Source organism: Myotis yumanensis, unplaced genomic scaffold, assembly GCF_028538775.1.
Source record: "Myotis yumanensis isolate MYYU_CA2020_CCGP unplaced genomic scaffold, mMyoYum1.0.hap1 SCAF_3, whole genome shotgun sequence".
Taxonomy (NCBI): Eukaryota; Metazoa; Chordata; class Mammalia; order Chiroptera; family Vespertilionidae; genus Myotis; species Myotis yumanensis.
Genome location: NW_027223754.1, coordinates 128,846,469 through 128,870,672, shown reverse-complemented (window position 1 = coordinate 128,870,672; position 24,204 = coordinate 128,846,469). Strand labels below are relative to the sequence as shown.

At 37.9% G+C, this 24,204-nt stretch overlaps 1 non-coding gene across 1 annotated transcript; it reads left to right on the top strand.

Annotated features, from left to right (window-relative positions):
* Nucleotides 1–23,760: 23,760 nt before the first annotated feature.
* LOC139007776 (U6 spliceosomal RNA) lies at nucleotides 23,761–23,867 on the top strand. Its single transcript, XR_011470938.1, has one exon. It is a non-coding gene; the product is annotated as a U6 spliceosomal RNA (small nuclear RNA).
* The last annotated feature ends 337 nt before the right edge of the window (nucleotides 23,868–24,204 follow it).

The following is a 24,204-nucleotide window of genomic DNA, read 5'->3' as shown; positions in this document are numbered from 1 at the left end:
CATGGTGGGTGTCAGCAGCAGGCAGCAGAGCGTGGAACATGGCAGACATTGTCCATGGTGGGATGGTGGAGCAGGTGAGGGGGGGCACCAGACCAAGACAGGGCACTGGTTGCTGTCATCAGGGTGAGCCTCTGGTGGTTACTGAAAATTATTGACTACTACACACTGCGGTCCCACCCAGCACTAGCACTAGCTGCTGGCGCCAGTCCTGCTTGCACCTGCTGCTGGTGCCAGAGCCACTGCTCGCACCCACTGCCAACCCTCCGATCACACCTCAGGGCTTCTCCACCTCCACCTGCTTCTGAGTGGCGATCAGAGCATCAGCCACCACTTGCACCCACTGACAGCGCTGGCCCCACTCGCAAAAGCTGCTGACGCCGGCCCCAATTGCTTCACACCATCAGTGTTAGGAGCAGCAGTGGTGGGAGAGGGCTGCCAGCAGACACAGGACCAGGGGTTGTGGCAAGAGGGGCCAGGCAGGGGCGCAGAGGATAGGCCGAGAAATGCCCCTTTGCCCACCACAACATCAGGTTCCACAGTTCCTTTTAAGGTGCACGAATTTGTGCACCGGGCCCCTAGTATGATATAACTAGAGGCCTGATGCACAAATTCATGCACCTTTGGGGTCCGTCAGCCTGACTTGTGTCTCTCACAATCTAGGACCCCTCAGGGGATGTCTGACATCCCTCAAGGGATGTAGTATTGTGCGAAGTGGCAGATGGCCAAGGAGGAGCCCAAGCCCAGCCGGGTGCCATGCAGATCCCACTTATCCTGGTCCCGCTGTGCCAGCTGCCACCACCCAGGAGGGCTGCTGCAGAGGCGGGAGAGGCTAACGGCACAGCAGCTGTGCTCTCCAGCTGTGAGCCCAGCATCTGGCACCCGTCTGTCAGCTGAATGGTGCTCCTGCTGTTGTAGCACACTGATCACCAGGTAGCAAGCAGCTCCTGCATTGAGCATCTGTCCCCTGTGGTCAGTGCATGTCTTGGCAACTGGTCAAATGGTCAACTGGTTGAACGGTCAAACAGTTGCTTAGGGTTTTATATATATACATATAGATAGATAGATCAAAAGTGACATTGAGTGCAGTTTTCTTTAATAATCAATGCTTTGGCAAACCTAGTACTGATTGACTTACTATCTCTTACTATAAGAAGCCTATAAGACTGACTTTAGAGAAAGTTAGAAAAAACAAGTTTCTTTGTCAGAAAATAATGAGAAAGAGAAAGGACAGATAGTATTCAGATCCAGTTGACATTAAAAATTTAAGTAGACTAATTTAAGAAGCATGTTTAAGTGTTGTGAAATGAGCCAATATTCTCATAGGATTAGGAGGTGGTAAAGAAATAAATAAAACACTTTGGGGATTTTTTTGTTATAGTAAAAAGATATAGAATAATATATATGCTTTTTTCCCTTAGAAATTTCAAAGTCAATAAAAAACCAATGCTTTGAGATTATATGGCATAGCCACTGGTCACAAGTATAGTTTCAGGTAAAAACGATCTGGTCTAGCAAACAGGAAGTTGGCTTCTGAGACCTAAGTGGTTCCATGGTAAGATGTAATGGTGGTAGTCCCCATTTGCCTAATTTTAAATGGGCAATTTTGTTATTCTCTTGAAACTAAGTACTTCAAGTGACAATTACCAATTAGAATGACTGGCACTTGATAGATGTTTTAAAATGATAGCCATTAACGGTATTATTATTACTATTATTATTGATTTTCAACAGATTTTACACTATACCAAGACATTTAGTTGATTTAATAAGCTTAAGCTCTGGTGCCATATGGATTATAGTCCATTTTTAATAACTACTGATTCTTTAGTGGTATTTCTCATTTTCAAATGTATTGATGAATTGAGCAGAAATATCTGATCCAATCTTTCAGTCATTCCCCTTCTTCATTTATCCAGTCCAGTCTACTGAAATGCAATGAGGAGCATACTTGATATATTCCTAAGTGGAGCCAGCATATTTTTGACACTGTTCACTGAGCTTAAACAGCTCTTCTTGAAATTGAGTTGCTTTTTTTTATTGTTGCCTCTGTTATTAACTACTATACTGCTTCAAAGCCTTCTTACAATTTATGTGTCACTGCCATAGAAAATAAAAGTTAGGCTATGAATTTGGAGTTTGCCACACTTACTTATGAGAAAAAGAGAAACACTTCAAAGAGCCATTGCTAGGAAAGAATGCTATGAAATGATATAGATTCATAACCTGGTACAAGATTATAACTTCCAAATACATATTTAAAGAACACAATGTTCAGAGCATAAATGAATGCCTATTATTTTTAAAATATTGGCAACAATACTGTATTAATAATCCAAAGACTTCTTCCATTTGCTATGTGTGCCCTCTTCTTTATTCTTCAATTCTTAGGAATTATCTTTGAATTTTAATGAAATGAAAACATAAAATTGCCTATGATAAACTTATTTAATTGTAGTATAAGACAGCATAATTCTGAAATGTATGACCCAAGCATATTTTAATGTCTCTAGTAGTCTGGGAATACAAGGGGGAAAAAAGTTAATTTTTAGCCCTGGCCAGTGTGGCTCAGTTGGTTGGGCGTGGTCCTGTGTGAGGAAAGATTGGCAGTTCAGTAAAGTCAGGGCACATGTTGGGTTTGATCCCCAGTAGAGGGCATGCAGGAAGCAGCTGTTTATGTTTCTTTCTCTCTCTCCCTTCCCTTCTCTATAAAAATCAATTCTAATATATATTTTTAAATTTAGATATACTTTATTGATTTCAGAGAGGAAGAGCTAGAAACATCCACGAAGAGAGAGAATAACTGATCGGCTGCCTCCTGCACACCCCACACTGGAGATGGAGACTGCAACCCAGGCATGTGCCTGACCTGGAATTGAACAGTGACCTCCTGCTACATAGGTTGACACTCAACCACTGAGCCATGTGGGCTGACTTTAAAATTTTTTAGAGAAGCTCACAGTTGAAGATTTCTACACTGTAGACTTCATGGAGTTTATATTGGTTCAATGTACGGACCTTACTCTTTTTCACTTAGAGTTTTGCATTTGCCATCTCCTCAGTTCTATAGACCCTTCTTCCCCACTGTTAAAGTACATTAGAAATGACTTCTTCCTGAAAGTTTTCCAGAGCTCTTAGGTTACTGCCTCCTATTTCTTTTTGTGCTTCTAGTTTACCCTGCACTTTTCTCTATGTTCAAATGTGTTGTTGTTGTTTTGTCTATTTCACTTCTGATAACTTGTAAGTATTTTGAAGCCTGGAGTGTTGCCTCCTTACCTCTGCACGATTTTCCCCACTGCCAAGAACTGCATCTGATAATAATGTTCCAATGTTCCTGTATTTTTTGAAAAAGCATTTAAATGAATAAATAACAAGGGAGTGACCATGTTGAGTGTGATGAGAAGGGTAGCATCATGGAATGCAGGGTACAGAAGGAAACAAAACTCATAGAACTGATAGTGGCTGTGAGCAAAGCCGTGATACGAAAACAAGTTTTCTCATTTGTCGTCCACAGTACACTACCTTAATTAATCATAGCCCTATGGTTATGTAAGTTACGGTAAACTGAAAGTAAAAGAACGAGTGGTTTAATAAACTGTTTATTTAAAATCCACTTTGGGTTAATATCTATGTTCATTTTTACTGACTTTAGTAATTCAGGTACATAAGAGTTGCTCCAGAACTGTAACTCATTTGTTCTAATTTACATCTCTAAAGAGCAAGATTTCTACAAATGAATAAGGAATCACAACAACTGGACTTTTATAGCTGAGAAGATATATATAGTGCTATAAATAAATCAATATTTTTATTTGTGTTCTATAGCCAAAGCATTTTTTTCTCTCTTAAATTAAGCCTTAATGAATTTTGTAAGTGATGTTGAACTTCAATGAAAAGTTTATCAGCAAACTACAAAGGTATTCCTTTGTGGGATATTAAAATAGACAAATAGTAAGGCTACATGGCCTGCATTGAGCAAGATAAGTACCTAGATTTTAAAGACCCAATTTGATCTCACTCTCAGATTATACCTCCAGAAAATTTCAGAGAAAAAAGTAGAATAACTCGTTTTTGTGGTAGATGGACAGTGTGGGTATAAAAGAATAGAGAAATAACATAGCATCCCTCCAAAAGGAGAGAACTAATACCACTTATTCAAACTCATAAGTGTTCCTTTAAATCTCCACATTCTTTTGTAAAGAGGGACTGAAAAATAATATAGACCAGGAGAAAGAGGTCAGAGAGGGTATTTTGTATCTTTCTCTCCTGCATTCTTCCTTACAAAGATAATACATAAAATAATTTCATGAATACTCTTCTTGAAGGCTAGCAACTTACCACACTAAGGATTCTTTCTTATTTCAGAAAGAATCACTGCCTAAGAGAGAGTTAAATAGTTTTTTCATCATTATCCTTTAGTTGAAATTTGTTTTGTAGATAGAAAATGTAATTGTATATTATCAGAATATAAAAGAATAGATACCAATATGATACTCTTTTGTACCACTTACATTTTGTTACAAGTCATTTTATTACATACATGTTATGTTCGTTTGATTACTATAAATGTAATGCTATATTTTACAGGAAAAGAACATAATGAAACAGGTTTAATATCTAGATACAACTATTTTTTTTCTTTTTATTTAAAAACTAGAGGCCCAGTGCACTGGGGGATGAACCCTCAGCTCGGCCTGTACCTTCTTGCAGTCCAGGACCCCTGGGGGTCAGGCCTAAGCCAGCAGTTGAACATCCCTCTTGCAGTCCAGGATCCCTGTCACTGTCCAGGACCCCTCGCTCCTTACTGCCTGCCTGCTCACTGCTCCTTACCTCTCAGTTAGCTGTTCCTTAGTGCTGCTGCGAAGGTGAGAGAGGCTCCTGCCACTGATGCTGCGCTCGCCAGCCATGAGCCCAGCTTCTGGCTGAGCGGCGATCCCCCTGTGGGAGCGCACTGACCACCAGGGGGAAGCTCCTGCATTTAGCCTCTGCCCCCTGGTGGTCAGTGCACATCATAGTGACCAGTCGTTCTGCCGTTTGGTCGATTTGCATATTAGAGTTTTATTATATAGGAAATAGAAAATTTGGTAAGAATATCTAGGCAGAAAACAGATGTTATTTATAGAGGATCCAACATTCATCACATGTTGTGGGGACTCCTCTTCCTGCCACTAGTGCTTGGGCTGGGGAGCCCAATGGGAGACTGGGACCTCTTGCTCCTCAGGGGGAACCTCCACAGTTGAGAGATACTCCTCCTGAGTTTTAACTGCCATACATGGGTGTGGGACCAGCCCATTTCACTTCCCTACCCTTCCTACCAATCTGAATGTGGCTTCTTTATATCCTTAGTTATAGGACTTATGTTCAGCTAGTTTTCAGGGGGTTCTCAAGACTGGCTGTTCTATAATTTAGTTGTAATTTTGGTAGGGTCATGGGAGGAAGCAAGCACACTGTTTCCATACCCAGCCATCATTATTTTTTTTAAGAAGAAACTTAGTTATAATAATGAAAACTTGGTTTTAATAATGACAGAAAACTACATTAAAATGATTATTTTTTCTTAAAGATAATATTTCCAAAAGTCAAATAATCATTCATGTGTTTTTAAAATTAACTTAAGCATTGGAAAACAATAATAGTATATATTTTTTGTTGCTAAGACCTGAATTGATTTTTACTAGAACCCCAGGGAATTCAAGCTATCTGCCTGACATGCTCCCTGTATATTTTAACTATGTCCCCTTAACATGGGGAGAACTGGTTACCTATATTAGTATGGAGAGAATGTTCAACTATCCTGGTATTGACCTGTCGATGGTGAAGGCAATGTAAGGGTTCTGGCAGTTGTTTGGTGGCTTTTATCACTGACTTTTTTCTGAAGAATAACAAACTTCTATCAAGGCCTGACCATCTACTTCAGTCTACTAAATTCCTACATAATCTTTGACAGGTGAATGGAAATATTACATAAAGGTATTCATTTCTTTAAAATGTATTTGTGAACATTTACTTGATAGTAGGCAGATTAAAGTATCAATAAGAACTACTTTGCTATTTTCTAGTTGGTGAAACATATCCAATAAATAATTACATGTAGCAAGTAAAATTTTAATAAGAACTGTTCCATAATGGATACAAGAGTGGAAGTGGAGTTGAAAATCACAAGGTGAAAAGGTAAGAAAGAATCGGTGGCTTTTATTAATTTAGTAGTTATAGCACATTTCAAGTGAAAAAAAAAAGGGATATGTTCTTCCACTTGCCATTATCAGACAGGAAAATGGGGGAAAGCTATACAACTAAATCCTTGAACAATGAAGTGGTAAGAGGTGCCAACCTCCGTGTAGTTGAAAATCCGTGTATAACTTTTGTTTTCCCAAAACTTTACTAGTAACTACCAATGGCCTACAGTTGACCAGAAACTTTAACAATAACATAAAGAGTCTATTAATGAATACTTTGCATGTTATGTGTATTATATGTTGTATTTTTATAATGAATTAGAGAAAATAAAATGTTAATAAAAATCATAAGAAAGAGAAAATATACTTATGGCATTTACTTTAAAACTCCATATATAATTAGACTCAGTTCAAATTCATATTGTTCAAGTCAATGATATTTAATTTTGCATTTGTACTATATTTTTTCTTCTACATTTGAAAGTGATACCATACCCAGATAAATATAACTTTGGATTTAAAATTGTTTGAATCCTGATTTCCTCTTATCATATGAAACTTTTAATACCCTGTGATAATACCCTCTTATTACTATAGACAGACACATGATTGTTGCTATAGTTTCTGAGTTTAAAATACAAAAAAAAAATACTCATATAACATGTGTTGAAACTTGATCAAAATAGCCTCAGAAGGCTTTCATAAATATGACCAATTAAAACTGTTGTGCGTTAAATTCCTAGATGCAGTAAAAATTATCCAGTAGTTCCCTAGCAGGTTTGGCTCAGTGGATAGAGTGTCAGTCTGAGGACCGAAGAAGGGTCCTGGTTTGATTCCAGTAAAGGGCACGTACCTTGGTTGCAGGCTCCTCCCAGGGCCCTGGTTGGGATGCACGCAGGAGGCAACCAATTGTGTTTCTCTCACATCGATGTTTCTCTCTGTCTTTGCTTATCTCTTCCACTCTCCCTAAAAATCAATGGGAAAATGTCCTTGGGTGAGGATCAACAGCAACCAAAATGTTCAGTAGTTTCTAAGTTTTATTTGTGTTTTAAAAAGAAGTTTTATACTATATGTTACCTTGATAATTGTATACACTTTCTTTAGTATAATATAATAATTTGATTCTAATTGCATACATACACACAACAACACACATGCACACCCCTCCCACAAATATGCTCTCAGTTGAGATATGTTTCCCATTATGTTTGATTATTATTTTTAAAATATACATTCTATTGATTTTAGAGAGGAAAGGAGAGGGAAAAAGAGATAGAAACATCAATGATGAGAGAGAATCATTGATGGGCTGCCTCCTGCATGCCTCCCACTAGAGGTAGAGTCTGCAACCTGGGCATGTGCCCTGACTGGAATCTAACCATGATCTCCTGATTCGATAGTCAACCACTGAGCCACGCCGGCTGGGCATGTTTGATTATTTATGAAGCTGTAGTTAGAATCACCAATTTCAACTTTCTTATTTTTTTCATCATCATCATTGTCATCATAACGTCACTACGTTCCAAGCCTATGCTTTGAATTCATTTTACTAGTACATTATGCCTTCTTCCTCAGTCTCTTTTTGATTTAAATATTTCTTAAGTTACTTTTACTATACTATTAACTGCACATTACTTTCTGTAATAATACAGAAAGTATTACTCCCCCCTTTTCTTTTTACTTGGTGGCTGAAAACTTTCTGGACTGAAATGAACCATCATTGTAACTAATTTTGATGGTCACTATGACATGAAGAATACTGTTGCACATTTACACACATGCAGGATGCAGTGTTATAGGGTGGAAAAATCATTGTATTCATGTAATATATTCTTTTTTTTCCTGGATTTCTTACTTATTAGCTTTATGACTTCGGACAAGCCACAATTTATTGATTTTCACAGTATTGTGGTAAAGGAAATGTGATAATTGAGATTATAGTGCAACATAAAGTATTTTACAGTTCAAGGCTATAAAAATGGAAAAGTGATTTCTCTGTTAAATACCTACAACAAAGATCCTCAGAAAGTATTTTCTTCTCTTCTGGGAATTGGCATTCAGTGGATGGTTATGGTTGGTAAAAGTCACTTGTATTCCTGTAATGATGGCCTTCATTAATTGGAAGTTGCTCTGACCTTCAAAGAAACATTTTTTTTTAACATTTAGGATGTAGTATGCATAGGTTTCTACTTCAAAAGCAGAGAATTGGTTCAGATCTCATCTATATCCTATATAATAAAAGGCTAATATACAAATCGATCGAAAGGCAGAATGACTGGTTGCTATGATGCGCACTGACCACTAGGGAACAGATGCTCAATTCAGGAGCTTCCCCTGGTGGTCAGTGCACTCCCACGGGGTAGCGCCACTCAGCCAGAAGCTGGGCTCAGGGCTGGTGAGTACAGCAGCAGTGGCAGGAGCCTCTCCCACCTCTGCAGCAGTGCTAAGAATGTGCGACTGCCGACACTGTCAGTCAGACATCCCCCAAGAGCTCCCGGACTGCGAGAGGGCATTGGACAGACTCAGGGACCCTCCTGAGTGCACGAATTTCATGTACCAGGCCTCTAGTCTATAATAATAAAAGTGTAATATGCAAATTGACTGAACAGCCGAATAGCAGAACGACCATTCGGACAGCTTTTTGGATGACCTTTCGAAGGACCTTCTGGACAAAGCCGGGGCCGCAGCCACAGTGGCTGAGGGATCGAGGCAGCCGCCTGGGCTGCAAAGGCCTACTCTTGCACAAATTTTGCGCATTGGGCCTCTAGTAGAATATAATGGTTAACGTTTAAGAGTCCAGCATCAGTTTGTCTGATTTTAGATGCTGCTTTCCAATAACAAACTTTGTGACCTTGGCCAAATTACTGCATGACTCAGATTACAATGCATGAAAGCAGGATGTGACATGTTTAGCAATATGTGTAGAGTTTAAACAATGTCATAGGAACAGTCAGTTAATTTTAGTGTTGGTTTTGTTGTTACTGTTATGATTATTAAAGGTTTTAAAGGACAAAAAACTGTAGACTTGAAAATGACCTTCTTTGGAACTTTAGGAAGACTTATATCTTAGTTCTATAGCATATTAATGAATCAATCAGATTTAATTAATTAAATTATTTCAAATACAACTGCTTATCTCATTGAATTCCAAAGAGTAGCTTATAACTTGGTACGATAAGACTTAATGTGAAACATTTTCCAAGTTTTAAGTGGATAATAGAGAAAGAAAATATATTAAGACTGTTTTATAGATCCTTTGGGGTTTTATTTGAAGAAATAATTAATTCAATATTCACTTGACTATGTTCAGAACTTAAAATACTTTGATCATTCTTGGTTTTAATGATGGCTTACTTGACTGTACTGCATTCAACTATATTATGAAGTAGAATATCTTTAAATTTCTAATTAGACAATAGTGCAGATAATTACCCCTTAAAAGCTTATATGAATACAGAATATGAATATATGATTCTATTTCCTAAATATTCAAGTCAAACTTTATTATAGGTAGATTAGTCATTTATAAATAAATTAGACATGGCACTTTTTCTATCTAAATATGAAGTCCTTTTCAGTTGAGGTTTATTATGCTTGAGACTACTGTCCTGAAATGAGAATATATAACTTTATATCCAAAGGAATGTGTTTAAGATGCCATCTTATTCTTTGTGGAAAGTGTAATACGTCTATTTTCATGTTAGCAAAGATAATATTAGATAAAGGGAATTGAAAATGTTAAGCTCATATATAAGTTGAAGTTCAGAATCTTTAATTAATCTTTTATATTTCTTTATTTAAAAATAAGGAGGGGATATGATTTTTGTATTATAATTATTCCAGAAAAAAGCTTTTCTCCTGGAAACATTTTGCTTTATACTAACTTATAAAAATGATCTTAATAGTTTCATATTTTTTAGTGAGAAGTTACTGAATTTGTACTATGAACAGCCTACTAAATGAAGTAAGAGAATGAGACTAAATATCATCACAACTATGTTATACTATCAAGGTCCCTGTGTACAGGGCCTACTGAGATTTAAGTTCGAACAGGAGAATTGAGATTTCCTGTCTGTCACCAATAGCTGTCAAATACTGGGGAGGGATCCCCTCCATATAGGAACTGCTGAAAATAGAGCAGAAATACTGAAAAAATTTTTTTAAACATAAAGCACACAAAAATTCAACCAGTTTTTGAAAGAATTTGAAGCCTGGGGAGTACTGAAGAGCCTAAACTAACACCAAAACCCAAATCCAAGTCAATTATTTCCTCAATACCCATAAGAATGTATATAAACAGAAGAGGAAGTATACTCACTTTCAGGCATAAATTCTATTTACCGTATATGATAAAATATTTTAGTAATATATGGTGAAAAGGAATAAATAACAATGTGTAAAACCTTTATGGATAAAATTTAAAGACTTCATAAATATATTAAAAATATCTTTTATGTAGATATATATTATTTAGTTAAATAAAAAGCTTAATATTATAGCAGATTTTAACTTTCTCCAAATTGATATATAGATTCAATGCAATCATATTAAAATCATGAATGTGTTTTGTAGTATTGGATATGGCTAGTCTAAAATTTTGATATAAATACAAATGTCTAAAGATAGCCAAGTGACTTGATTTTAATATGATTGCATTGAATCTATATATCAATTTAGAGAAAGTTGAGACAGAGATGGAATTGGCAGATGAAGAGAGTCTCACTTTTTTGTTGTGGTTGTTGATGCAAGTATCTGATCAAAAAAGGAACTGAATTCTTACCTCAAAAATATACAGTTAAAAATTCGAAGAAAATATATAATACACTAAATGTTCAAAATACAGTACGGGAAAACATATTTATGATGATTACAGGACATGTTATACAGGATAAGAAATTAAACAGAAGCACCCTTGCTGGTATGGCTCAGATGGCTGAGATCATCCCATACATGAAAAGGTTGATAGTTTGATTCCCCAGGTCAGTGCACATGCCCATGTTGCAGGCCTGATCCCCAGTAGGGGGCTATAGGAGGCAACTGATCTCACATTGATGTCTCTCTTTCCCTCTCCCTTCCTCTATCTCTAAAAATTAATTAAAGAAATCTTTAAACTGTTTTAGAAAATATTCATAAACTAGAAGCCTGGTACATGAATTTCGTGCACTGGGGGTGGAGGGGTTCCCTCAGCCCAGCCTGTGCCCTTTCACAGTTCAGGATCCCTCAGGGGTTGTCTGACTAAGAGCTCCCTATGGGGAGCGGGCCTAAGCCAGCAATTGGACATCCTTGGCACTGCCATGGAGGTGGAAGAGACTCCTGCCACTGCTGCTGCGCTTGTCAGCTGTGAGCCTGGCTCAGGGCTTCTGGCTGAGCAGCACTCCCCCTGTGAGAGCACACTGACCACCAGTGGGCAGCTCCTGCATTGAGCATCTTCCCCCTGGTGTTCAGTGTGCCTCATAGCAACCGGTTGTTCTGCCATTCAGTAGATTTGCATATTAGCCTTTTATTATATGGGATTATCCAACATTAACAACTTCAGCATATTCAAAAATATGTAAGGAAGTAGAAAGAAACACTATAAACTATTGGAAGGCATTTCACTGTTGAAAGATTAGTTACTAAATATAAAAATAATATTTATAAATCAACATGAAAAGAACAAACTAAAAAAAAGATTTTAAAAGAAGAGAAAGTAGAAACTGCCTATCATTTTGATAGATAGGTATAGTTAGGTAGGTAGTTAGGTAGGTATGTAGGTAGATAGATCTATCACAATAGATATATCAGTAATCAGGGTAATATAGAGTGACACCTGTGCTAAAGGTAGGCACTGTTTTCTGTACATGAAATGAACATCTTTGAGAAAACAGATGTTGGTAATGGCTAGATGTGGAGTAGCCAGCACTGAAGGTGGAGTGTTAATTGGTAAAACTGCTTTAAAAAACTGAGCACACCTTAAAACCTGAGGATTCCACTCGTAGGTATCTGACACAGAGAACCTTTATACTTCTGCACCATATAGACTGAGTGGCCAGATTATTATGACCACCTGACGTTTGTAGGCAAATTAGCTATAATTTTGCGCTGAAGTAAATAGAGGGCCAGACCATTATAAACGTCTGAATAGCACAACATACCTAAGTATTGTTGCTGATCAAGTTCATCCTATCATGTTGATGGTGTATCCCAATGGAGATGGCTTCTTCCAACAAGACAATGTGCCATGCCACGGTGCTCGTATTGTGCAGGAGTGGTTTCAAGAACATGAGGGAGACTTTACCTTGCTTAGGTGGCCCCCCCAATCACTAGATCTCAATCCAATTGAGCATTTGTGGGACAAAGTTAAAAGAGCCATTAGGCAGCTGGTTCCACAACCACTAAATCTCACAGAACCGGACAGTGCTACTCATCAGGCATGGTGTCAGATTCCTCGCATCACCTTTCAACATCTCTTGGAGTCAATGCCAAGAAGAATCACCACAGTATTGAAGGCAAAAGGTGGCCCAATGAAGTACCGATGGGGTGGTCATAATAATCTGGCCGATCATAATAATCTGGCCACTCAGTGTATACATATGAATGTAAATGTCAGAATATGTATCTTTAACATAGCTCTGAACTTGAACAGCTCCCTCTTGACCTGGATCGCATTATAAGGCTATTTCCATTAGGCTTTATTTTATTACAGTGCATTTCTTTTAAAGCACATTTCTTTTAATGGTACATATGTGTTTTCATATATTCTTTATATGTTTGCTACATACTTTAAAATTTTAAATTATATTTGGTAATTATTTTATGTATAGGGTTTCCTGAAAAAAATGTATACACACATTTTGAATGATTATAAAGGCAGTGTTTATTAAAATACATTTCATTTTCAAAATTGAGCTATCAGTTGTTAATATTTTTATACATTTTTGGGAACTCCCTATACATACTTGATTACATATATATTATTACAAAATATATAAATTTACATAAGCTAAATAAATCACTTATCGAATACTAATACTTTAGTTATAAATTCATGTATCAATATTTTAATGAATGTTCAATTATATATTTACTTAAATATAAATATATTTAGTATTAAATAGTACTTAGTATAAACTACTTATATACAAATACTTAATATAAATATGATTTTATATAAATATTCTTTTATAGTTAATTTATAGCTATTGAGCATGTACTAAGTTCAAGGAGTGTTGGTATATATTTGTATGTAGACAAATGGAGGTAAGTGTATAATGCAATTGCAAATACAAAATTTTTTGCATCAAACTGTAAAAATTAAAATAATTAAGTATATTTAATTAACAACATTTGAGAAAAGGCACTTTTAACACAAGTTATATTGTAATCATATTAATAATAAAGAGACCCATAAATCCATTAATTTCCTTAACACATGAAATGATGTTTTTTTATTTTAAGAAATCTTAGAGTTTTAATTACATTCCTTTATTCATTATATTTTTGGAAATGTGCAATTATTATTATTCATGCGTTGGTTATGGATAGCTGGTATAAAATCCTCTAACATTTATTTTCTTGAGTGCAATAGTCTGAAAGATGTAGGTTTAGCTAACAGTGCTCTATAAAAATGAATAGACAAGGGGATAGAAATATGCATTGCAAAGACATTACAATAGATGGACAAAGGATAAATCAGACTAACCCATTGTTTGAGGAAAGGATTATGTGAACTTCCACAAAATCATGTCATGCTGACTTCTATGAAAGAAGTCATCTGGGCTTTGTGGGTGAAAGTTGTGGGGTAAGTAGCAAACCAATTTTCAAATTACTACATGTTTAACCAATAAAATTATTCCACAAATGCTTATAAATTCTTCCAGATATGATGATGTCACTTTATTATAAAAAATTATTGAGCATGAGAACGAATATATACACATACTCACACAGCCCTTCAGTGTTATTTCTTTAGACTGATGCATGGATAATTGTTAGAAAACATATATGCCAAATGTCTGCCGTGCCACTTGTGAACTGTATGCCAGTTCCCTAGCAGAGATAATAAGACTCTCACCCTCTCCAGGCACTCTTCGGTGTGGCTAATTCCTCTCATAGCAGTAGCTGGACTGCGCTTACAATAGCATGCAGAGTACAGTCATAGGACTTGGGTTATTAATTTAGGATTTTAGTATCAGTTGCCAATACTTTATGGTTGTGAACATTTTCCAAATTGCTATAAACCATCCTATATAATAAAAGCATAATATGCTTGGTCAGGGGCCTGGACATTGCCCCATGATTGCCCCACAGAGGGAGGCCCAGGCCACAGGCCAGCGGGGTGATCAATTGGGAGGCTTCACAATTGCCCCAAAGAGAGAGACCCAGGCCACCTACCAGTGGGCTGTGGCAGTGGGCAGGGCCTCCCTCTGTGAGGAAAGCTCAGGTCCCAGGTGCCTGCCAGTGGCCAGAGGGAAGCCCGGGTATGAGGTTCCAGAGGGAAGCCAGTGTTGGCATCCAGGGGAAGGAAGGCCTACTCTTGCACGAATTTTGTGCATCGAGCCTCTAGTATTTAATAAGGGAGTATTTTCATGACATGGTGCAATTTATTTATAGAAGCTATTAAACATAACATATCTCTGCTACTCTGTGAATTCTATTTTGTAGCACCCTGATTTCCACCTCTTGTGTTTTTCTAAGCTTCTGCTAGGAAAAGCAACTCTGTCTGTACAGGTCAAGAGAAGAAGGACAATCTGGACTTTTCTCATAAATAGGAGGGAGAGAAATGTATCCGAAAGACAGAAACAAGCATAAAAACGATGTTTATGAGGGTTCTTCCTACAGCAAGCACTGTATAAATTGTCTTAAACTAATTCAAAGGGAGAAAACTTCATAATTTAGAAAGTGTGACAATATGGGATGTAAATATTTGCACCTGAATAGATCCTTAAAAATCAATGGACCAGGTTGTAAAAGGAACAATATTTATTTTTTAGCAGTAGATGCATACTTGGCAAAATGCACAACAAACACACAGTAGTAAAAATTAATTTAAAATGAGATTTCAATGATTTAAAATATAATTTAAACTTACCACCAAAAATTAACATTATATCTGTTGGAAAGTTTCTCTACAAAGCTTTCAGTTTAAGTGATAAAAATAATTTTGGTATTAATTTGATGTATATGAGATGTTTTTCAGCTACTTAAGTAAATAAAATATCTTTAGAATTAAAAAATAATAATCTGGGGATAAACAATGAACTCAGAAGCTAATTCAACAATCAGATCTATTTATCATCTATCTATCTATCTATCTATCTATCTATCTATCTATCTATCTAGCATCATCTATCTATCTATCATTTATCTGTCTATACTAGAGGCCCAATGCATGAAATTTGTGCAAGGGGCTCGGCCCGCGCAGCCCCGGCTGCCTCAGCACTCACAGCCCTCGCTTGGTCTGGATGGTCGTTCTGCTGTTTGGTCTAATTAGCATGTTAGCTCTTTATTGTATAGGATATTAATATACATATCTATCTATATACACAGTTTCCCCAAAAAATGTATAAATACTTTAACAGCTGGTAGCTCAATTTTGAAGTAAAATGTATTTTAATAAATACTGCCTTTATAATTTATTCAAGGTGTATGTATACATTTTTGGGATACCATATATATATATATATATATATTTCATATGTACATAAAAATGTAACTCCTACATGGACACATATTGATACTCTCTTTCATGCAAGCAACATAAAAATTTATGTAATAGGAGCTCTTTCTCTGTAAAATCTGCTTACAAGAAATAGAATTTTTTTCTGGAATGTGATCTTAAAATCCTGCAAGAAGTTTCATAATCTTGTGACCTGTGAGAATTTCTTTATATATTTAAAATTATAATCATGTACAAGCAAGCTTGAAACATTCTTATGTATTTTACGAGAGGCCCGGTCCACAAAATTCATGCACTTGGGGGGGGTCCCTCAGTCCAGCCTGTGCCCTCTCTCAGGGGAGCAGGCCTAAGCCATCAGTCAGACATCCCTAGCACTGCTGCGGAGGTGGGAGAGGCTCCCCACCACATCTGTTGCACTCACCAGCCATGAGCCCGGCTTCTGGCTGAGCGGTGCTCCCCCTGTGGAATCAGGCTGAAACTGGCTCTGCAACATCCCCTGAGGGGTCAAGGATTGTGAGAGGGCTCAGGCTAGGCCGAGGGACCCCACCAGTGCATGATCAGGGCTGGGGAGAGACACGGGAGGTTGGCCAGCTGGTAAGGGACCATGGGAGGACTCCAGGGCATGTTCGGCCTGTCTTGCTCAGTCCCGATCTACTGAACCCCAGCAGCAAGCTAACCTACTGGTCAGAGTGTCTGGCCCCTGGTGGTTAGTGCAGGTCATGGTCGACCAGTTGACTGTCTGCCTTCTGGTGGTTAGTGCATGTCATAGCGGCCTTAGCATATTACGCTTTGATTGGTTGAACAGCCTAGCAGTCGATTGGACACTTAGCATGTTAGGCTTTTATTATATAGGATTTTAAAACATTATGTGAAATATGTTGATTCTTTTAATAACAAATAAATCCTTTTGAGCAGCACAATATCAATTTTTGAATGAGGATTCTGGAAAAATTGTGAAAAAAACTTAATATGCTTTTAAAAATAAATGATATTTTTGATGTAAATGATGCACATTATGCTTAGTGGATTGTTATTAAAACTAGGGCATTCAAAAATGTGATTTTAAAAGTGGTATGAGATCTGAGATGAAAAACCTCTAATATTCATCCATGAGTGTTGTGCTAATTAAACTGCATAATCAAGTAATGTCAAGGATTTAAAGATTATTATGCAGCTGCTTCAGAATGAGTGTGGAAAATGAGTGAGGATTAGTTACTGTTTATCCTTTTTAACTCCTTTAAAACTTGCATACATTCAAGCTGGAGGTGGCATGCAGGAAAATAAGAAATGACCAGACAAGCCCATTTTCTCTCCACTTGGAAACTCCTCTTTCCATCTTAATCCAGTCTTTTCAGTTTGGTCCTTTTGAATTTGTTTTCTTCAGTGCAAATCTATTATTTCATTAATTTGATTGTTGGCAATTACTCCTTAGTTTCAAACTTCTAAAATATGGCTAATTTAATACATTAGGCTCTGCATCCCACTAAAGCCCCAGGAGGCCACCAGTAGACCCACAGTACAAAATTTTTGTGTGGGATACCATCTGAATGTAAGCATCTCATCCTACTTGCTTTAAATATTACAGTATTTTTTAAAAAACTGTGGTAAATGTTGGTATATTAACTGATAAATGGTTATGTGAGACAGGAATTTTATTTTAATGACAATATTTTATTTTTTGAGACCCTTTTGCCATTGTTCTTGTTGGTGATTTTGGTAGAAAATAGCATTAGTGTCTTAGAGTATTTTAACAAATATTATGCCCTATGTATAGTACATACTGTTATTGCCAGTTGTTGCTGAATGATACTGACTATGCCTTTGTGTAGACTTTAATTTGATGTGAAGTGTGGAAAATCTGCATGCCTGATAATTCCATCTTCATTCCTTTAAAATGACCAGCTTTTTGCATCTTATTTCTTTAGCCGTATGTATAGTACATACGCTGATTACATGATAGAGAACTAGAATGCACTAGAGAACCAAAAGCATTTTTAAAATTTCCATGTCCCTTATGTGTTTTGCATGGCCATTTTATTTTATTTTTCTTTATTGATTAAGGTATTACATATGTGTACTTATCCTCCCATTGCTACCCCTCCACTCCCTCCCCCCACTACTCGTTTCTCACCCCTCTAGTGTCTGTGTCCATTGGTTAGGCTTATATGCGTGCATACAGTTCCGTTGGTTGATCTCTCTCCCTTACCTCCACCCTCCTGTGCCTTCCCTCTGAGGTTTGACGGTCTGATTGATGCTTCTCTGTCTCTGGATCTGTTTTTGTTCATCAGTTTATGTTGTTAAATAAATCCAACAAATGAGTGAGATCATGTGATATTTATCTTACTCTGACTGACTTACTTCGCTTAGCATAATGCTCTCCAGGTCTATCTATGCTGTTGCAAATGGTAGGAGTTCCTTTCTTTTTACAGCAACATAGTATTCCATTGTGTAGATGTACCACAGATTTTTAATCCATTCATCTACTTATGGGAACTTAGGCTGTTTCCAAATCTTAGCTATGGTAAATGGTGCTGCTATGAACATAGGGGTGCATATATCCTTTCTGATTAGTGTTTCTAGTTTCTTAGAAACTAGAAGTGGGATCTTAGAAGTGGGATCACTGGGTCAAATGGGAGTTCCGTTTTTAGTTTTTTGAGGAAACTCCATACTGTTCTCCAGAGCAGCTGCACCAGTCTGCAGTCCCACTATCAATGCATGAGGGTTCATTTTCTCCACATCCTTGCCAGCAGTTGTCGTTTGTTGATTTGTTGAATTGTTGATGATAGCCATTCTGACAGGTGTGAGATGGTAACTCATTGTCATTTTGATTTGCATCTCTCTGATGATTAGTGACTTTGAGCAAGTTTTCATATGCCTCATGGCCTTCTGTATGTCCTCTTTCGAAAAGTATTTATTTAGGTCTGTTCCCCATTTTTTATTGGATTGTTTATCTTCCTTTTGTTAAGTTGTATGAGTTCCCTGTAAATCTTGGCCTGGTACTGGCCACAAGAACAGACTTATAGACCAATTGAATAGGATAGAGAACCCAGAAATCAACCTAAACCACTGTACTCAATTAATATTTGACAAAGGAGGCAAGAGCATACAATGGAGTCAAGACAGTTTCTTCAGTAAATGGTGTGCAAATTGAACAGATACATGCAAAAAAATTAAACTAGATAACCAACTTACACCATACACAAAAATAAACTCAAAATAAATAAAGGATTTAAACGTAAGATGGGAAAGGAAAACCATAAAAATCTTAGAGGAACTCACAGGCAGCAAAATCTCAGACATATGCCGAAGCAATATTTTCACCGATACAGCTCCTAGGGCAATGGAAACTAAAGAGAAAATAAACTAATGGGATGGGGTCAAAACAAAAAGCTTCTGCATATCAAAAGAAACCATGAACAAAACAACAAGAAAGCCCACTGCATGGGAGAACCTATTTGCCAATATTATCTCTGATAAGGGTTTAATCTCCAACAGTTACAGGGAACTCATACAACTTGCATAGTCATTTTAAAGAGATTGAATTTAACGTTCCCTGGTATACAATGTGTCTTCACTCCACTGGTGCTGAAGAATAGGCTTAACCTTGCTCTTCTAAGTAGGATATAGCCAGCTATTATTATGAAGTAATTTTATTTTCTTATAAACTTTGCTGCTCCAGAATAGATTTAGTGACTACCAAATCCATACTTTGGATTCTTAATTTTACTTTGTTTATAACTCTCTTATGCCATATCATGTTTTACTATGTGTATAATTTTTTCTCTCATTTGATTGATTTTAGCTTTCCTACTGAATTGCTTCTAAGACTTTGCAGGAATAGTTAGTATTTTTCTTTATTATTTTTGCACCTGGAGTGCCTCACACTCTGATTTGATATAATTATTAAAATTTTCGTGTAGCTGGTTGATATTATGTAAAGATATCGGTATTTCTAGGCTTTTTCCCTACACGAAGGCATAGTATGGTATGTTTAAATCAGTACTAAACTAAAAATGTTGTTTCTAGATCTGCAATCACTGACTTTGGGGAAGACAAGAAATGAAGAAATAAAGAAAATTCAAGTACATGATCTCAAAATTCCTTTTATAAATTTAAATTTATAAAATTTATTCATTTATACATTTTCCATATGAAACACTGTAGACCTACTTTTGCCCCACTTGGCATTTGCTGTAATTGTCAATTAAGAATTAAAAAGATTATTTACTTTAATATATTTCACTACTCACTTAAATGTTTACATTTAACATAAGCCTTATTGATATGTAAACTAAACGACTTTATTTGTACTTAGAAATGTATTAAATTGTTCATATGTCATATACATGGTAGATAGCAATTCTGAAAGCTGGGAGCAACTCAGAACAACTGGAATGGAAATTTGGGTTGAAAATTTGTTGCCACAATTTTCTACATATATTCTAATAGAGGATGTATTTATTTTTTATGTGTTACTATAATCGCTTGTGTACCTGCAAGAGGAGTATTATTTCAGCAATGGAGTTTAAGTTATCTCTTAGATTGTGTTTACCTAGATCATAAACTTCTTTCTTTAATTGCCTTTAAGTAATTTAAGAATTAAAAAAATGAGACTTTCAAGTAAAATTTATTATTTATAATAAAATCAACTATATTGATTCAAATATGTCACTTCTAATATGATTAGGAATATTTGTTTCTTAAGCCGTTAATAAATACAACTATTTTTATGGAAATCAGTAATAGATAACTGGACTGTAGCTCTTAAGTTTAGGATATTATATAAGGAACTAGAGGCCCGGTGCACAAAAATTTGTGCACTCGGGAGGGGAGGGTGGTCCCCCAGCCCGGCCTGTGCCCTCTCGCAGTCTGGGACCCCTCGGGAGACAACAACCTGCTGGCTTAGGCCTGCTCCCGGGTGGCAGAGGGCAGGCCCAATCCCTAGGTGCAGCCCCTGGTGGGGCTCAGAGCAGGGCCGATTGGGGAGTTGGGGAGCCGCCCCCTGTCACACTCAAGGCAGAGTCAATGGGGAGGTTGCAGCGCCAACACCTCTGACAAACAGAGCAGGGACACTCAGGAGGTTGGGGCGCTGCCCCCTGTGACGCACAGAGCCGGGCCAATCAGGGGGTTGGGGCGCTGCCCCCTGTCATTCACAGAGCAGGGCCCATCAGGGGGGTTGGGTCTCCATACCCTGTCACACACAGAGCAGGTTTGATCAGGGGCTTGGAGAGCTCCTCCCTGTCACTCACAGAGTAGGGCCGATAGGGGAGTTGGGGCACCGCCCCCTGTCACACACAGAGCATGGTCAATGGGGAGGTTATGGCTCTACTCTGTCACACACAGAGCAAGGCCCGTGGAGGGGGGTTGGGGCGCCACCCTCTATCACCCACAGAGCAGGGCCGATCAGGAGGTTGGGGTGCCACCACTGTCACACTCAGGGCAGGGCCGATGGAGAGGTTATGGCTCTACCCCGTCACACACAGAGCAGGGTCCATGGGGGGGGGGCGGGGCGCTGCCCCTGTCACTCACAGAGCAGGGTCGATCATGGGGTTGGGGCCCCGCACCCTGTCAAACACAGAGCCACAGGGCAATCAGGGGGTTGAGGAGCTCCCCCCTATCAGGCACATAGCAGGACTGATCAGGGGGTTGGGGTGCCTTCCCCTGTCACGAACAGAGCAGGGCGGATAGGGAGGTTGTGGCCCCGCCCCCTGTCACTCACAGAGCCACAGGGCGATCAGGGGGTTTGGGCGCTGCCCCCTGTCACACTGATCCCGGTTGCGGGAGGTATATTACCCTTTTACTATACATAATAGAGGCCTGGTGCATGGGTGGGGGCTGGCTGGTTTGCCCTGAAGGGTGTCCTGGATCAGGGTGGGGGTCCCCACTGGGGTGCCTGGCCCGTCTGGGTGAGGGGCTGAGGGCCGTTTTCTGGCTGGTGGGTGACTAAAGCTCCCAACAGCTTCTTTTTTTCTTTTTTTATTCTGGGCCAGCTTTAGCTCTGAGGCCTCGCCGCTAAAAGCTGGTTTCTGGCCTTTGTTTTTCCTTCTGTATTTGATACAATGTTTCGGTCAGGCTGGCTGAACCTGGCTGACTGAAAGCCGGTTTCTGGGGTTTTGTTTAGCTTCTTATTTGCAACATAGTACATAGTTGCTTAGAGTTGCAGCTGAGAGGCCGGCAACTCAGGCGGGGAACGTTAGAGTCAGCCATCACTGGAGCAAGCAAGCCTCCCTGTTCGCTTCAGTGCATGGCTGCCGGCCACCATCTTGGCTGACAGTTAATTTGCATAAGGATATGCTGATTAGCCAATGGGAAGGGTAGCGGTCGTACACTAATTACCATCTTTCTCTTTTATTAGTGTAGATAAGTAAGAAACATTTATTTCAGAAGAGGAAAATATAGTTTGCTGATTCTTACGAATTTTTTTTCTTCGAAGTAAAGGTGTTTAAAGAAACTTTACAGTATTTAATGTGTTTATACTTCAATTTCTTGACTACATCAGATATTTGTATTTTTGCTCTGTAGTCCAATTACTATATAGTTCAAGTTATCATGTGTCACAGGAAATGTTGCATGTTTTCCATATCATTATCAAGAGTATTTCACTTTGAGTAAAACAAACCAAAAAAAAGTAACTATTTTTTTTTACTTGGTAAAGTACTTTTAATTTATAAATAAACAAAAAATGTACTTTTAGGAAATACCTGTATAAAATTTATTTCAAAAAGATTTTTACTTGTAGTATTAATATGAATATCAAGACATCTTTGACTTGTTTTTTAATATCTTGTTACATATTTTTGCAATGATTTTTGCAACATCCAACAAAATCATCTTATAAATACATTCATTCTGTTTTCCCACCCTTTATTTCAGTTTCTCTTTATATGTTTTTTCTTGATTTATTTCTGCTGTAGACCAGCTCCTTCCACAGTGTTGGGGTGAGGTGGTGGGAGAGATGATCTTAGTGCAGGGCTTCCTGATCTTATTTCTCTCAGTCTTACCACCAGAGAAGGCATATACTGCTCCCTTAGGTCTAATATTTTTAAAATCCCAGGTAAAAACATAATTGGTTTATCTGGAATCAGGTCCTCATTCCTAAGCCAGTCAATAACAAGGACAAGACACCCAGAGTTGCACCATAACGTGCACATCTGTGAGGCTGAGAATGTTCAGAGGGGAATTGTTATCATGGGTTGACTATATTTGTCTTCCTATTGAATTTCTCTTGTTGAAGATCATTTATGTATGACCTATGCTAGGCTTCCTTCCTGCATAATCTTATATGTGTTCACAACCACCAACAAAGTAGGTCTCATCACCCTAGTTCACAGCATAGAAAGCTGAGACCCACAGAGGTTAAATTACTTGCTTCTGTCTTAATGCTAGTGCTAGTCTAGACTCAAAGCCCGAGAGAACATGCACTGGGTCTGCATTTTGCTCTCCAGTAGTTTTAAGTATGTCGTATTGTTGTTCAACCAATCTCTAGAACTCATTTTGCAAAATAAAAATGCTCTCTCTTTCTGTTATTGCATGTATAAATGTATCTCTCTATATATGATTTTACATAGGGAGCCATTATATATAGGGAGAGAGAGAGAAAGAGATATTAGATGAAGATAGATAATCCTTAAGGTATTAACAGTGGTTAACTTTTCCATTTTATTCTTTTTAAGATTTTTTTTAATGAATGTGGAACCACTTTTTATTAAAAGAAGCAATAAAACTTATGTTTGTATTTAGACATCTACATCCAACAAACTGAATGTTTTTATTTCATTATTTAATGATGAAATGGTAAGAAGTAATAACAGTAGGTATCCTATAACAAAAACAAAACACATATTTTTTTCTTTTTATATAATTTATTATGTCATACAAAAAAACACAACATGTATGTTCAATTCTTTGCTTTTAAGAACTTGCCTTACAGCTCTAGCTTTGGCAGCACATATACTAAAATTGGAATGATACAGAGAAGATTAGCATGGACCCTGCGTAAGGATAACATCCAAATCCTTGAAGGGTTCCATATTTTTTGAGCTGCCAAATGGGCCTAGAATACCATCCTGCCACAGGTATCAGGGCCACACAAATCTCTGAGTTCTCACTGGGAGTGACACACCAGAGGAACTATGCACATGCTCCCACTACCCCAAGCATCTGAAGCAGACAACTGAGGGACCAAATCCATGGGAGAAGGTGATATAACTCAGAGCAGAGACAATAAAGGCGTGAGACTCAAGGCAGACCTAGCCTCTGGGCTAACAGTTTCTGGACCATTGCCCAGATAGGGTCTTCAACTTCTCAAACCCCAAGCAGAGTGCCCAGGGCCAGAAAGAGACAGCAAAAATGGGGAGACAAAGAAACAATCCC